This window comes from Berghia stephanieae, chromosome 5 (genome assembly GCF_034508935.2).
Source record: "Berghia stephanieae isolate SIO BIC M18660-M18661 chromosome 5, UCSD_Bste_1.3, whole genome shotgun sequence".
NCBI lineage: Eukaryota > Metazoa > Mollusca > Gastropoda > Nudibranchia > Aeolidiidae > Berghia > Berghia stephanieae.
This window is the reverse complement of record NC_088364.1, coordinates 50,099,627-50,115,390: the sequence shown is the minus strand read 5'-3', so window position 1 is coordinate 50,115,390 and position 15,764 is coordinate 50,099,627. Positions and strand designations below refer to the sequence as shown.

General features: G+C 33.4%; 1 protein-coding gene across 1 annotated transcript in view; it reads right to left on the bottom strand.

Annotated features, from left to right (window-relative positions):
- LOC144973120 (prolactin-releasing peptide receptor-like) overlaps positions 1–13,957 on the bottom strand; it is a 148,477-nt gene extending 134,520 nt beyond the window's left edge. The window contains exon 1 of the mRNA XM_078915174.1: positions 13,745–13,957. The gene's annotated coding sequence lies outside the window, so the exon portion shown is untranslated. The remainder of the gene's footprint in view (positions 1–13,744) is intronic.
- Between the last annotated feature and the right edge of the window lie 1,807 nt (positions 13,958–15,764).

Genomic DNA, 15,764 nt, shown 5'->3' with positions numbered 1-15,764 from the left:
TTTTATTTTCCAAGATGAAGGTCATTTAAATCTATCGATATTTATCAAATTTTTAAATCCATGTTTTTCCAGAGCATGGCAGTTAACTGGTTCAAGTAACCTGAATTGAGAGATTTTAGTTATTGTCACTTTAAAATATCATATTCATTCTTCTTAAAATGGCATAAAATATAACGCAAATCTCATATTTTAAATTAAAATCTAAAAAGAAAAGTGTATATGAAACAGTACCAGACAAAGCCGAGGAAATAATACAAAGAAAACACATCCCAAAAATTCCGTCTGTCTCGACCGGGGATCGAACCTCAGACAGCCGTTACACAAGTTACACCAGGAGGGACAGCGTGGCTCTGCGGTACGGTCCTTGCTTCGTAACCAAAAGTGAGTTCGATAATCCGCCGCTGCGCTGCGTGGCATTGAGCAAGTCACCTCGCCCTAGCTCAATTTGCGGCGCTGCGCTGCGGCTGACGCCTGGGTTATTTCAGTCTTCCCTTGGAACAGACCCTAAAGACAAATTTCCGCAAGGGGATGAATAAAGTGAATTTCATTTTTATTTTATTTTTTAAAGTTATATCTTATATACACCAATAGCAATAAATGCCTGCTTCATAATTTGTCACTCTCATATTTTTAACTACACGTTCAAACTTTAGTATCTAAACTTATCACGTGGGTATGTGGTCTAGTGGTATGACACTCGTCTTCGGATCGGAAGGTTCTGGGATCGAGTCCACATCAACGCATAGTTGAGTCTTTAGAAAAGGCACTTGACTCACATTCTCTCACCGCACTCAGGTCCTACCTAGCCGTTAACAACGTTGTCTCCGTCGGAATAAAGTGTAATACCGCCTATGAGGTGTTGTTATACATGTTACAATATAAACGTACCGAGTTCGATCACCCGCCGCTGCGCTATGTGGCCTTGAACAAGTCAACTTGCCCTAGCTCAATTTGCGGCGCTGCACTGCGGCGGATGCCTAGGTTATTCCAGTCTTCCCTTGGAATAGACCCTAGAGACAAATTTCCCCTATGGGATGGATAAAGGTAATTTTCTTTTCTTTTTATTTATTTTAATATTATTGTTATTGATCAGGACCCTTTGTGAAACGTTTTGAGCAAGTTTACTGGATATTACGCTATATAAAAGCTCATTCTTTTTGGTGCTGGAAGAAGAGACTGGAAAAATAACGGATTTTAAAAAATCTTATTCTCAATCATTTATTCATTTATTTATTTTTGGCTTTGCAGGCAGGGCGCCAAGACCAACAAAATGTGACTTTCAGATAATTACTTAGTTGTAGTGTGGTTAAACATGAAGGAAACACGACAGGTCATCAATAGAGACTGCAATTGTGTGCGCGCGCGTGTGTGTGTGTGTGTGTGTGTGTGTGTGTGTGTGTGTGTTGTACTTACGACTTTCTTGTTATATCATTGCAGGAATATACTTTTAAAGGAACATCTCTCTCTCTCTCTCTCTCTCTCTCTCTCTCTCTCTCTCTCCTCTCTCTCCTCTCTTCCTCTCTCTCTCTCTCTCCTCATCTCTATCTATCTTCTTTCTCTCTCTCTACACCACATCCATTACTATCTCTTTCTATCTTCTCTTCACCACACCTCATCTCTCTCTCTCTCTCTCTCTCTCTCTCTCTCCTCCTCTCTCTCTCTCTCTTCCCTCTCTCTCACCCCTCCCTCCCCCCCCCCCCCCCCCCCCCCCCCCCCGCTTTCAATCCATCTCTTAGTTATTGGTTTTAAATCTCAGCATTTACGAATAAATAGACGGAACAGCAGAGAAGTGCAGAAATCGAAAACGGCTGTTACCGTCTGGGAACGTTAAAAAGACATTGACCTATTTCTGCATTGAAGTCACGGATGGGTTGTACTATTATTATTAGTACGATAGGCATTACGACTTGTAGACGACTTAGTTACTATTTGATTATGGTGTCAGCGTGCCGACAACCTATTGAAACAGGTGTTTGACGGGTACCAGGTGGTAATTACACGTCTAAATAACTGTAAGCGTGTCTTTTCTTTAAAAGAAGAAATAAGGTTGGGGATTAAAAAATTGTTCCGTACAGACCATGTTAAATATATTTGCCAACAAACACAGAATTATTGTCAATTCTAAAAAGCCATAAAACTATTTTTATCCACGAGCAGTTTGCAAGCTTTTTTTTTTTTTTTAAAATTTAGGGTAATTCGATGACCCGTTGACTAAATTGATTATTTAGAACATCTGTTAAGGCATAATGATCGATCATTTGATGTTGGAAATCGCCATCTGGCCACCCTGCTACCCGATTCTATTCACACACACCTACATATTTTGATCGTTGATGGCTCTAAGGATTCGCCTTAAAAATTGAGCTTTTATGTAGCGCAATATCCACTAATCATGCTCAAAGCGCTTTACAAGTGGTCCCTGGTCAACAGCAACACTTAACATATAGGACGGGACATGACGCCTGTTAGGCGATGTTATATATTTTTTTCGGACAAAGACAACGCTGTTAACGGCCAGGCACTCATTTTCCGATCCGAAAGCGAGTGTCATACCACAAGACCACATAGCCTCGAGCTAAGTTAATTTTCAGAGAATGTTATAATAGTTATAATAGATGAATTCCTGTTTGTAATAGCCTTTATTTCCCCACACATATTGCGGGTATGTGGTCTTCGGATCGGAAAGTCCTGGGTTCGAGCCTCGCCCACATGCTCTCACCGTACTCAGGTGTAAAATGAGTACCTGGCCGTTAACAGCGTTGTGTCTGTCCGAAAAAATCGTAATATCGCCTAACAGGTATCATGTCCCGTCCTAAATGTTAAATGTTGCTGTTAGCCAGGGACCCCTTGTAAAGCGCTTTGAGCACGTTTAGTGGATATTGCGCTATATAAAAGCTCATTTTTTCTTCACTAATGTGATGAAGAAGAAAATAAGACTGAAGAGGCACTAATAAGCTACTAAGAAGAATTTTAATTAAAAAACCTTTTCTTCATCACCGAGGGAAATCTTTTTAGGGTCTATCTCGAGAAAAGATCAATAATATAAGAAACCAAGGCTTCGGCCCTTGTGCAAGGCGTGAATTTTGGGGCAAAATCGGTTACAATTCGCGTCCTCGAGAAAAATGTAAGCTGTTTACAGCAAGTCTCGAATCCAAGTCCTATGAGTGTATAAGTTCAATAATACCATGTACGCCCGGACATTCTAATACTCTGTTTATACAGGAGTCGACTTTCAAACCGTGATACGTCTCATTGTAATTGTTCCTCTCCTAAAGTAGTCCTTCGGAGTCATTAAGCCCATGGAGTTGAAGTTTATCCCGGTTTCTATAGCGTGAAACGGACAATAGCAATAATTATTGTTTGATACGCTTCGGGTAAGATTATAATATATCGCAAAGTACTTTCCGCCAGATCTAACAGTTTAAGCTATCCAATCCTTGCTGTGTGGACTTTCATTGTTCTAAGAAAACATATTCGCCAAGTTTATTGACTTTATAAATACGTATCTTTTTTCTTTGTAAACTATACGCTGATTGAATTGAAGCTCCAAATTACCCCCCCCCCCCCCCATTCTCCCTCTTTGTGCTTATGAGGTGTGTATAGATTGAACAAAAGTGTCAATTCAATTTCTATCTGGGTGTGATTTAACAAGTTTGGAAAGCCAACTCCTTATATGACAAATAATAATGCAGACTGATAGATCGCATTGTCAAGCATGTACATATAACATAAAACAAATTCATGTCCACTTTTTTGAATGGGCTAACTAATGATATCTAGTTGCCTCCCGTATTTGTATTTGATTCAAATTCTATTTTTAAGTAACCTGGAATTTTTAGGATCAAAGCGGAAGTTATAATAATACACGTGATCAACCAAAACAAAAGGTTACCATGTCGGGTTGAATTTAAAACTGAAAATCAAATTTATAGCCAAAATAAAAAAGAGATTTTGGTAGGGTCAGTTCATTCTCTCTTTATTATTAATAATAAATCATTATAGCTTTATAGATTACAAGCAAAAGTAAAATGTATTGATTCTGATCCCGACACCACATCAAATCTGTCGCACTATATTAAAAAAAAAATCACGTATTTAAAGTTTTTTTTGGTTATAAAACTCGTCCTTCAAATTATATATATATATATATATATATATATATATATATATATATATATATATATATATATATATATATATATACATATATATCGATTAAAATTACCTGCTCTTTAAAAAAAAACAAAAAAAAAAAAAAAAACAAAAAAACTCAAACCTGGGTCTTCCGTAAAGCTTGAAGTATCAGATTTGAAATTTTTTTTTTCAGAATGAGGGACATTTTAATCAATCGATATTTGAAGAAGGAATTCTCTGACCAAACATACCGTACATGCTTTGTTATCACAGAACAGCCCAGATGTATGGGTGTGGTCCTAGCGAAAAAAAAACAAAAACAAAACAAACAAAACAATAAACAAAAACAAAAAAAAAACCCAAGAAAAACAAAACAACAAATAACAAACAAAACAATTGATCAATTAAATACAATTAATTGATTGATTAATTACTTAATTCAATTAGATATTGTTGATTTATTATTTATTTATTTATTCATTTGTGTGTTTGTTTGTTTATTTAGTTAGTTATCCATTTATCTGTTTATCTTTTAAACTTTGCTGCATTGTCATGTGGATATACTTGTTTCTATTACTTTCATGATTTGTACATGTTTACAAGTAAAATGCATGTCATCTGAAACAATCTTAAATCAAGATAATTTATCAGAGATTAAAGTATAATTATTATGGTTGTTGCTTTCATGATTGTTAATGTCATTAATATTTCATTATACCACGAACTTTGTGTCTTTGTTTATGACTCATTCGATCATGAACACTTTTCAATAACTTCAGTATTCTATGATAGTAACTTTCGACTTTACATTGCCGTATTGATATATTTTCCTTATATTCAAAGGTGTGTAAAACTGTCTGTGAAAAATACAATACAAGCTATATGATATTTTGTAATTATAAACTATTGTATAAGGGGCTAAAAGGATAATTCCTATACTCAGCCTTTAATAAGATAAAATAGATAAGAAAACAAAACAAAACAACAACAAAGGAAAACACGAAAAAAAAGAAGAAAAAATAACAACAAACAAACAAAAAATAACAAACAAATTGGAAGAGTTATGATGATATCGTATAAAAAATATGACCAATGCGATAACCGTCCAAGTTCTCATCTTATCGTAGTTTGTTATTTATCAATTTCATTTCACACTGTTAGAAAGACACAACATTTTAAAAGAAATACATTATATAAATCAAATAATATATATGTAAATTACTCCGGTGAATCATATTTGAGACAAAGTACGTAAACAACGTTGAACTACCACTAGGCTGCACTCAACTGAGCGCCCAATACTTACATTGCCGGAGCAACGAGAACCATTGTAGTGCTGTGCACTAACAAATGATATTGATCTCATTTTAACTAGAAGTTGTTTTTTTTATTATTGAATAAATATATTTCAATGCCCAAACCCTTTAACTTGACAAATAGTCTAAAATCCGGGAGATCAAATTTTTAATTTATAATTATTAGAGTATAATATTGGTGATCATCTTAAACTACCGATATTTCAAGTAAAAGTTCTTGGGCCAAACATTGAAAAAAAAAAAACAAAAAAAAAAAAACAACAAAAAACAAAAAAAAAACAAAAAGAAAAAAAAAAAAAGGTGATCTGTCAGTGTAAAATAGTATAATACACTGATTTCTTAGATTTCGATTCCTTCATGCTTGAGTTAACATTACTGACCAGTGATCATATTTATACGTTATGACAGCTCTCCACGCACCGATACACCCTTTTTCCTTTGAATGCCGTGGCCCTTGGTCCAAAACTGATCATTGCTGACCAACTGATTGCCTTGAACTGAGATTAATTGGAACTTGTTGAAGATGTTCTCTGTATCCGATCCAACCGTATGTTTTAATGAGACTGACATTGTTGGTAATTCCATATCAATAAAAACAGCGGTCAGATAATCCTTTTTCCTTCCTTCCCAATTGGTATTGAATGCATTATAGCCTACGTGCACTTATTTGCAGGTCTGATAATCCAAATTCTTATGGTCTCATAATTGTTGTAATGGAAATACCCTCAACCCGACGTAAAATTATATCGCCATTAGTCTACATCGATATTAAATCAAACCCATAATTGCACTCGGTTATCTGGCCGGAACATATTATGTGTACCCAGATTATAATGGACTGTGTGACAAAATCAATTATATATTCGAATATGCAACGAAATTGATTAAATAGAGCAGTATAATTAGGTGCCCCAAACGTAAACAATAACAAGTTGCTAGTGATTTTCGTTAGGGACCGGAAAAATTTACGCACAATATAGGTCTCCCAATTTTGTAGCTTGAGTTGTAGGCAATACACTTTCAGTATTGAAAATATGTTTACATAAAATCTAACAGTTGTAGAAATAATAATATAAGACTAAATTATTCTGAAAATCAAGCTCCGAATAATTCTCGTTTTGTTCACACCAGCGCAATAATTTGCTCTGGTCTAAAAATAGATAGACTGTAACTTTTGATAAATTTTACCTTTTGTTCCATAAAATATCCATATCTAGACATTATTTGATGCATGATCGAGTATTTATGAATATGTGTTTCTTTTGCCACCTAACAGCCAAATTTTAAAGGTTATTTTTTTCTATAATTTACATTGGAACTTGAGCTGTCAAGACAGGAACATGTGGTTTGCCATGTGCTTCTAGACCTTTGTTTACGTTTGGGGCACCTAATTATACTGCTCTATAAATAAATGTTGTATTCATGTACCTGGAACAAATGTGAAACTCAACCTAGTATATTAAAATCGCTGATACTAATAATATAATATTATGTCACATTGTTGCCAGGACAACGAACTAAAAATCTCTATAGTTTTGCACCCATGAACAAAAAAGATAAAGGACACTTTTTGAATAGAAGGAAAGAAATTGACGTCACTAATCTCTTTGTTATTGCTTATTTGTTGATTTGTTCTCACTTAATTACAACAATCGGACTATAAACGTTCAATGTTAAAGATACTTTGTGTGTTGGTACGTTATAACCGGATGGAGGATAATGTGAGTATTTTACCTAGACGCATAACATCTATAGAGATCCGAACTAGACCAAATCCAATCTTCCTATCTGTCTATTTTGAACTTTTTATATAGTGAAATATCCACTAAACGTGCTCAAAGCGCTTTACAAAGGGTCCCTAACCAACAGCAACAAATAACGTGTAGAACGAGACATGACGATGCAACCAATTTGGCTTCGACTGCATATCGTCCTTCTCGCGGTCACCAAAGTTTTTATTCTCTATTGTCTTCTGACTCTTTTCTACGCACTTCATCTCCTGTTATTATCAAAACTATATTTACATCACAGCAGTAAGTTATTATAAATATAACCAAAATATTTCATCAAATTTTATAATCTACAAAAGAAATCTGAATAAGAAAAATATTGGTTGCATCGTCTTGTTGCTGTTGGTTAGGGACCCTTTGTAAAGCGCTTTGAGCACGTTAAATAGTTAAGGTCCGTTTTTAGTCGATCTACACAAACGTAAACATATTTGCAGGTCTGATAACTCAAATTGTTCTGGGCTCATTGTTGTATCGGAAATACTCTCAAACCGACGAAAAATATTGTCCATTACAACAAAGGTTAAATCGAGCCCATAATTTCTCTTCGGTTATCGGACCTGCCAATATGTCCACGTCGATCTATACCATTTTGGTGGTGATGGGTCACAAAATACATTTTGTCTGTGTTATAATATCAAAAAGTATCTTTGTCTATGTAATAATATCAAGAAGTATCTTTGTCTATGTAATAATATCAAGAAGTATCTTTGTCTATGTAGTAATATCAAGGAGTATCTTGTCTATGTAATAATATCAAGAAGTATCTTTGTCTATGTAATAATATCAAAAAGTATCTTGTCTATATAATAATATCAAGAAGTATCTTTGTCGATGTAATAATATAAAGAAGCATCTTTGTCTATGTAATAATATCAACAAGTATCACAGTGAGTAACTTGACCAGACCCAAAATGACAAGATATGTTGCAAAATGTTATTCTAAACGATGAAAAACACTGTTAAGGTTTCTTCGGTTTCTCATGCTCTATTACAGCTACCAGCAACTAAACCACGTTTTCCACGCCTCTAAGTCTATTATGATAATAAAGTCTTTTGTAGATATATACAGACCAATAAAATAAAAGCATTGCGGGATAGCATTAAGGCAATAATCTCAACGCTGGAATTAGGAGATGGGAGTTTTGTTGGCTACCGGTGCGTAATGTAAGCTGTGGATTTACTATCAATGGTGTAAAGATGAAGAGGTTGTTAAATGCCGAAACTGTCTGTGAAAAAAAAAACCAACAACCTACAAAAAAATGTAAATTGATAAAAGAATTTGAAATAGGTACACCAGCAGGGAGGCTGTTGAATTGAATGAACTTGAACATCGCGTGTTGTCTGCGTATTTTCTTTTTTTCCAGGGCAAGTTCGTGAAAAACAGCAATGTTAACAGAGTGATTAGATAGCAAAAACGAAAACAGGGATGGAAGAAATTGGGTGATATATATAGGGGGAGGGTTGGTCATATTATGCTTTGTAAATAGATTTGCTTGAAGATAATGAATGTCGAGTCCTAAGTGTAGCATTTATTGATGTTTTAATGATGGTAATGGTAAGAATGATGATGATGATGATGATGATGATGATGATGATGATGATGATCATCATTATTATTATTATTATTATTATTATTATTATTATTATTATTATTATTATTATTATTATTATTATTATTATTATCATTATTATTATTATTATTATTATTATTATTATTATTATTATTATTATTATTATTATTATTATTATTATTATTTCGCTACGGCATAGAATGAAGAAAGTTTAAGTCACACAGCTCTTTATTCAGCTCTTTATTGTTGGTCTTAACCGCATGTTGATACGATCGATCTGGCCGGTAGGATTGGTGAGTATTTACATTAAACGCATACTACAGATTCAATCAATAAACAAATAAATTTTAAAAAATATATATATAATCCACAGCCAGATTTACAGATTGGATCGATGTATATATATATATATATATATATATATATATATTATATATATATATATATATATATATATATATATATATATATATATATATATATATATATATATATGGAGGTCTGACACCCGTAAGCTATTTTGGGCCTAGTTTTGCATTGTTGTAATGGACAATATTTTGCGTCATTTTTTAAAAGATTTCCATAACAACAATGAGCCCATAGTGAATTGGGTTATCAGACCTGCAAATACCTGCACGTCGGGTTGGACGCATGGCTCGGGCTCATCGCTCTAGGTTTTGATTTTCTTTACTTTATATTCTTTAAAATCCAAAACAAAACAAAAAGAAAACAAACAAAAAACAAACAAACAACCCCCCCCCCCCTAACAATACAAAACAATACAAGACAACATAAACCCCGCTCCTGTAAATATTAAGTAAACATAGTTGTTTACCATCATGTGACAGGACGTAAATGTAAAACTCGATTTATGCGCTATATTATTATCTACGTCTCAAACTACCCGTTCGGTTTATTGCGTCATGAGGAAGAAAAAAAAGATCATAATCTATATTATCTCAAGTTTTTGAGAAACGACATACATTCAATCTCGTCAACAAAACCACTGAATTTAACTATCATTTTATAATTAGTGTCCCGTCCTTTCAAAACAGTATTATCTCGGGAGGAACCCAATTCCGAAAATTGAATTGAGAAATAAATAAAATGGAGAGAAATACAAACGTCAATTCTTTTCCAAAGCAAGACATGTTATTTATTCTCCATCATAACGAGGTGAAATTGTGTAACCACAAGTTCTATATTTGTGGCAACAAAATCCATTTCTATCGCACAATTCATCCCGAGATAAAATCGCTTTAAACCTGTTTGTGACATTTAGAATTTAAATCAAATTTTCTGCGTCGGAGTAATACCGACATGATATTGAACTAAGACAATTAGTCACATACGAATTATATAGATCTTTTTATGATGATTTGTACATCTCGATAAAATAGGATGCTCTTATTTTAATGTCTAGAAAATTTAGTAACTTTTAAAGAAAGAAAATATAATGTTAGGCACACCATTACTGTTAATGTCCTAAATGTGCGGATATATGGTCTTGTGGTATTACACTCGCGTTGGATCGGAAGGTCCTGGGTTCGAGCCTCGCTCGGCGCATAGTTGAGTCCTTGGAAAAGGCTCTTTACTGACATTCTCTCACCGTACTCAGGTGTAAAATGAGTACCTGACCGTTGACAGCGTTGTCTCTGTCACAAAAAAAATGTAATATCGCCTAACAGGCGTCATGTTTCGTTCTACATGTTGCGTGTTTCTGTTTGTCAGGGACCCCTTGTTAAGCGCTTTGAGCACATTTAGTGGCTATTGTGCTGTATAAAAGCTTAATTTTTTAAAAACATCAAAACAACCCATATCGGTAAACAATTCCTTTCGTTATGTCAATGCAGTTTCGTGGAATAATCTGCCAGAACGCAGACAGATTTGAATAGATTTGAGAGTCTCTTATGACAAAAGTGTCAGCTTCTCAGACTGGTTCAGATCTGTTTTATGTTTCATTAAGTATATTTGAGATTCATATTTAATTAAACAGTGAGACATGTCAATTTTTATGTATAATATATATCTAGTAATTTAATTTATGTGCAAAGTATATTTTTAAAAAATCTGATGTCGGTGAAAAACCTTAAAGGGCCTTCTGATTTTAAATCATATTTTATTAAGAAGATATTATAGAACATTATATTTTTTCCAATTATTACATTTATATTTTTTGCCATTGTTAATAGTTCTTGATATGTATGCATACCATGTATTTTTACCGACAAAAAATAACGTATTCATTCGTTCATTCCTTCATGTGTTCCTACTACTACGACTACGACTACTACTACTACTACTACTACTACTACTACTACTACTACTACTACTACTACTACTACTACTACTACTACTACTACCACTACCACTACTACTACTACTACTACTACTACTACTACTACTACTACTACTACTACTACTACTACTACTACTACTATTACTATTATTACTACTCCTATTATGCCGCCATTATGTCTACTACTATTATTATTATTTTATCCTTCTTCTTCTTCTTCTTCTTCTTCTTCTTCTTCTTCTTCTTTCTTCTTTTATTATTATTATTATTATTATTATTATCATTGATTATTATTATTATTATTATTATTATATTATTATTATTATTATTATTATTATTATTATTATTATTATTATTATTATTATTATTATTATTATTACTATTATTGTTGTTGTTGTTGTTGTTGTTGTTGTTGTTGATTGTTCAGAAGAGTATATTTATTGAATCAAAGACAAAAACCAAAAACAATACAGAACAAAACTAAACAAAACAAATAGACAAAAAAAAAAAAGAAGAAAACAAACAAACAAACAATAAAAAAAAAATGTATCGCGAAAACTGCAAATTTCTGCATTAAATCAAAAGCTATTTTAATCAATCTGAGATTTAACAGTAAAAACTATTTTTTTTTTAAAGAAAAAAAAAACATCAATAAACAAACAATCAAAGATCAAAAGAAAAGAAAAGATGTTTTTTTTTCAGGGCCAGTTTTACAAGATTCAACAAAAGATATGGAATTCATTAACTAATGCCACAACGCCAATTTTCTGAATCTCGATATAAAGAGGGTACGAAATTGACGTCACTCAGCTCTTTATTCTTGTTTTTAGACATCATTTTTGGTAATCAGTTCTCCCTAAATTATATCAATCAGAGTATAAACGTTCAAGGTTACACATAGTTCTGTATGTTGGTACGTTATATTCGGATTGAGGTTAATGTGAGTAGTTTACATAGGATAAATAATAGGGATAAACAATATGAGTGGATGTATAAATGAGAGGACACCATCTTGAGATGATTTATAGAACTTTTAAGACTCGATTTCAAGTCACAGAATCATCAATAACATCCATTCGTTTACTTGAACGATATGTTTGGTTGTCTCTTCTCTGCCATGGAAGTACAAAATGGATAATTCTTCTAAAAGAATGAAATGCTTTTTCATTGTAGGGCTAATGTTATGGTAAACCCGATACACTTTAAAATTTCTAGCACGGTAGGGTGCCAATCGCCTATTTACAAAATATGCGATTCGTTGTGTTGTCAAACGGTTATATTAATAGTAGTTTATCCGGGGGGAAAAGATCAATAGTTATGAGAATACCTTTATATTCAAGCAAAGAAACTCTTTTCATTTCCATGACTGTCGAAAAGGTGAAAATGAAAAAAAGTTTCGTCAAAGTGTTTACTTTCCAACACTTCAGGCATCCCCTCCCCCATTGCTTTCTGTACTGTATATCCCTTGATCTCCATAGTCAACATCAAAATGAAATCCTTAACCCTTTCATTACCAGTCATTATCAGAATTGTCCCCAAAATGTCACACCCACCCAACACAAAAATAGAATTTTCTTACTCAAACAGAAAAGCAACAAATGTATTCTATGCATAAAATTGATCAACAAAATGAACTCTACAACACGGTGTCACGTTTTTATAGCTATAATAAAACATTTTTCTTTAAATTGTGTGATTTACAAAATAAATCAGAATGATAAAAGTGCTGGTTGTATCGTAACGAATGTGACGATTTTCCAATGGTTGATAAGGAGAGTGTTAAAGCAGGCGCTAATGCAATAAATAAATAAATATGAATATGTATGCGATACTGAGCTGGACAAAGTAGGGAGAAAAATACAAGAAAAACAACCCATCCCAAAGGTTTTACTTTTGTCGATTGCAAATCAAACCCCAGGCTCTCTCTCTCTCTCTCTCTCTCTCTCTCTCTCTCTCTCTCTCTATCTATCTATCTATCTATCTATCTATCTCTCTCTCTCTATCTATCTATCTATCTATCTATCTATCTATCTATCTATCTCCGATTATTTTTATCCATCTCTCCATCGCTAGCACTATCCAAGAAAAGGTCTCTCACTATTCCAATCCTTTTTTGTGATATATATCGAAATCAAAAGAACACACAGGAGACCTATCTATATAAAATATGTTTCAAATACAATAAAGAACCAATATGAAATCAGTTGCTTCCAAAATCTTTTGTCAATATTGACGAGTATTATGACTTCATCAGAAAAGTAAAAATTACTCTGCACGTCAATGTAAACACATGAACTGAATTGTGACTCTTGATCCATAATTTATTTCCTGAGCTCTTTTCCTTTAAATCGGTCGAAATCTCTCTCTCTCTCTCTCTCTCTCTCTCTCTCTCTCTCTCTCTCTCTCTCTCTCTCTCTCTCTCTCTCTCTCTCTCTCTCTCTCTCTCTCTCTCTCTCTCTCTCTCTTTCGTCAAAGAAAACTTACTCTTTCGTTAAGCAAGAATTATTTTTCTTAACTAAACCCTTCGACTCTATTGTGAAAGAGAAATCCAGAAAAAACAACAATCACAATTGTATCATAAAAACACTACTACAATATTTTATTTCTGTTAACTTATTCGTAAACAATACTTACCTCCAAGAAATAAAATTACTTGTACAAATAACCTATACTCCAATGTGTGTATCTTCGAATAGAATTGTCACCTTGAACCGATTTGAAAAAGCGTTATTGTCAACATGCCATTTTCTTTTTAATACAGCCCAACACGGTAGCTGTTGACAGAGTTGAGGGTGAAACGCGCTTACGAATTGAATGGTCATGAAGGGTAGTACTGCTCCATGCTGCTACTACTACCACTGTCCAGCCAACTGTAACTTGTGTCTGGGCGTAGAATCTTTTTACCTCACGCGCCCGTTGGCCTACACCCTTGGTTGCCAATTTAGTTACTTTGAATAGGAGAGCGTTTGACATAATAAAATTGTCAACAAAGGCTCGACTTCGTTCGACTCATTGATGAGCCATGAACGTAGATATAGATTACAATAACTGGTGGTGGTGGTAATGATGGTGGTCATGATAATGATAATGATGATGATGATGATGATGATGATGATGATGATGATGATGATGATGAGATGATAAAATAATAATAATAATAATAATAATAAATAATAATAATAATAATAATAATAATAATAATAATAATAATAATAATAATAATAATAATAATAATGAATAATAATAATAATAATAACAATAATAATGATGATAATAATAAAATAATAATAATATTGATGATGATGATAATACTAATAATACTAATAATGATGATGGTGGTGATAGATGATGATGATGATATGAATGATGATGATGATGATGATGATGATAATAATAATAATGAAATAAATAATAATAATAATAATAATAATAATAATAATAATAATAATAATAATAATAATAATAATAATAATAATAATAATAATAATAATAATAATAATAATAATAATAACTATTTAACGCCTGAATATTATTTCAGAAGAGAAAATAAGTGCTCTGCGAATTCCAAAATGTGGAATTGTATCTGCATGCAGCTTAAGTTATTGTGTAGTTGGGTGTAATATTCGATTTCAAGGATAGTAGCAACCCGTGGTCGGTAGTCTTGCGTTCTTTTTATCCACTTATATTTTATGGTAGATAAACCAAATTGCACTCCGGCTCAATAAGCCTGACAGCTATGAAAACCCGAAGGACTTAAAACTTTGTATTGTTTCTGGACAATGGCCTTTTAAAGATGATTCACAAATTGGGTAAAATTCCTCTTTTTGGTCATACAGAAAGGCATTTTTCGCAAGTATACATATTTTGCCAAAAGTTTATCAAATAATATTCTTTTATAGCCATAATGCCTATGGACCCGAAGTTTATCCCTGTTTCTCACAGCATCACATGACAATAGCAAGTGCTTGCTACCCTTTGGATAGGAAGGACTCTTACTATCGCAAAGTACTTTCCCCAAAGTCTAGCAGACTTAGCTTCTAAATCACTGCTGTTTGGACAGTGAGGGATGGGGGCGGGTCTCACCAAAATCTCTCCCGGGTTTGATACGTGTCCCTTTTGTTGTGAAGCAAGTCGGTGTTCTATCAACTGGGCTACCGGGCCCTCAATTATAGTATAATGATATTGGTATTAAAATCACCGTGCACAACTCTGTAAGTTTGTGAGATACGTATCAAGACCTATTTCAACAGATCTTCCTATAGATAGAATGCGCTTGGCCAAGGAGTTCACAACATTGCCATCCGGAAGTATAACGGACCAACACACAAACTCTGTGTAACCTTGAACTTTTATAGTCTGGTTAATACAGTTTAGTGAGAACAACTCACAAACGCGGATGGCAAAAACAATAACAAAGGCCTGAGTGACGTCATCTTCGAACTATCTATAATATTTTATAGCTCATTTTAGTTGCGTTCCAAACCCTCAAGCAAAGGAACCGGTTTAGGTTTGGGGCTTGGTGGATGGTTGGGTAGTTTGGTATGTTTAATATGGCAGACAATAGTTTCCGGTTGACTATACTCTCCTTTACTATTGATCATCATCAATTTAACAATAAGGATTCAGTGAAGTGATAAGGATTCATGTTATCATG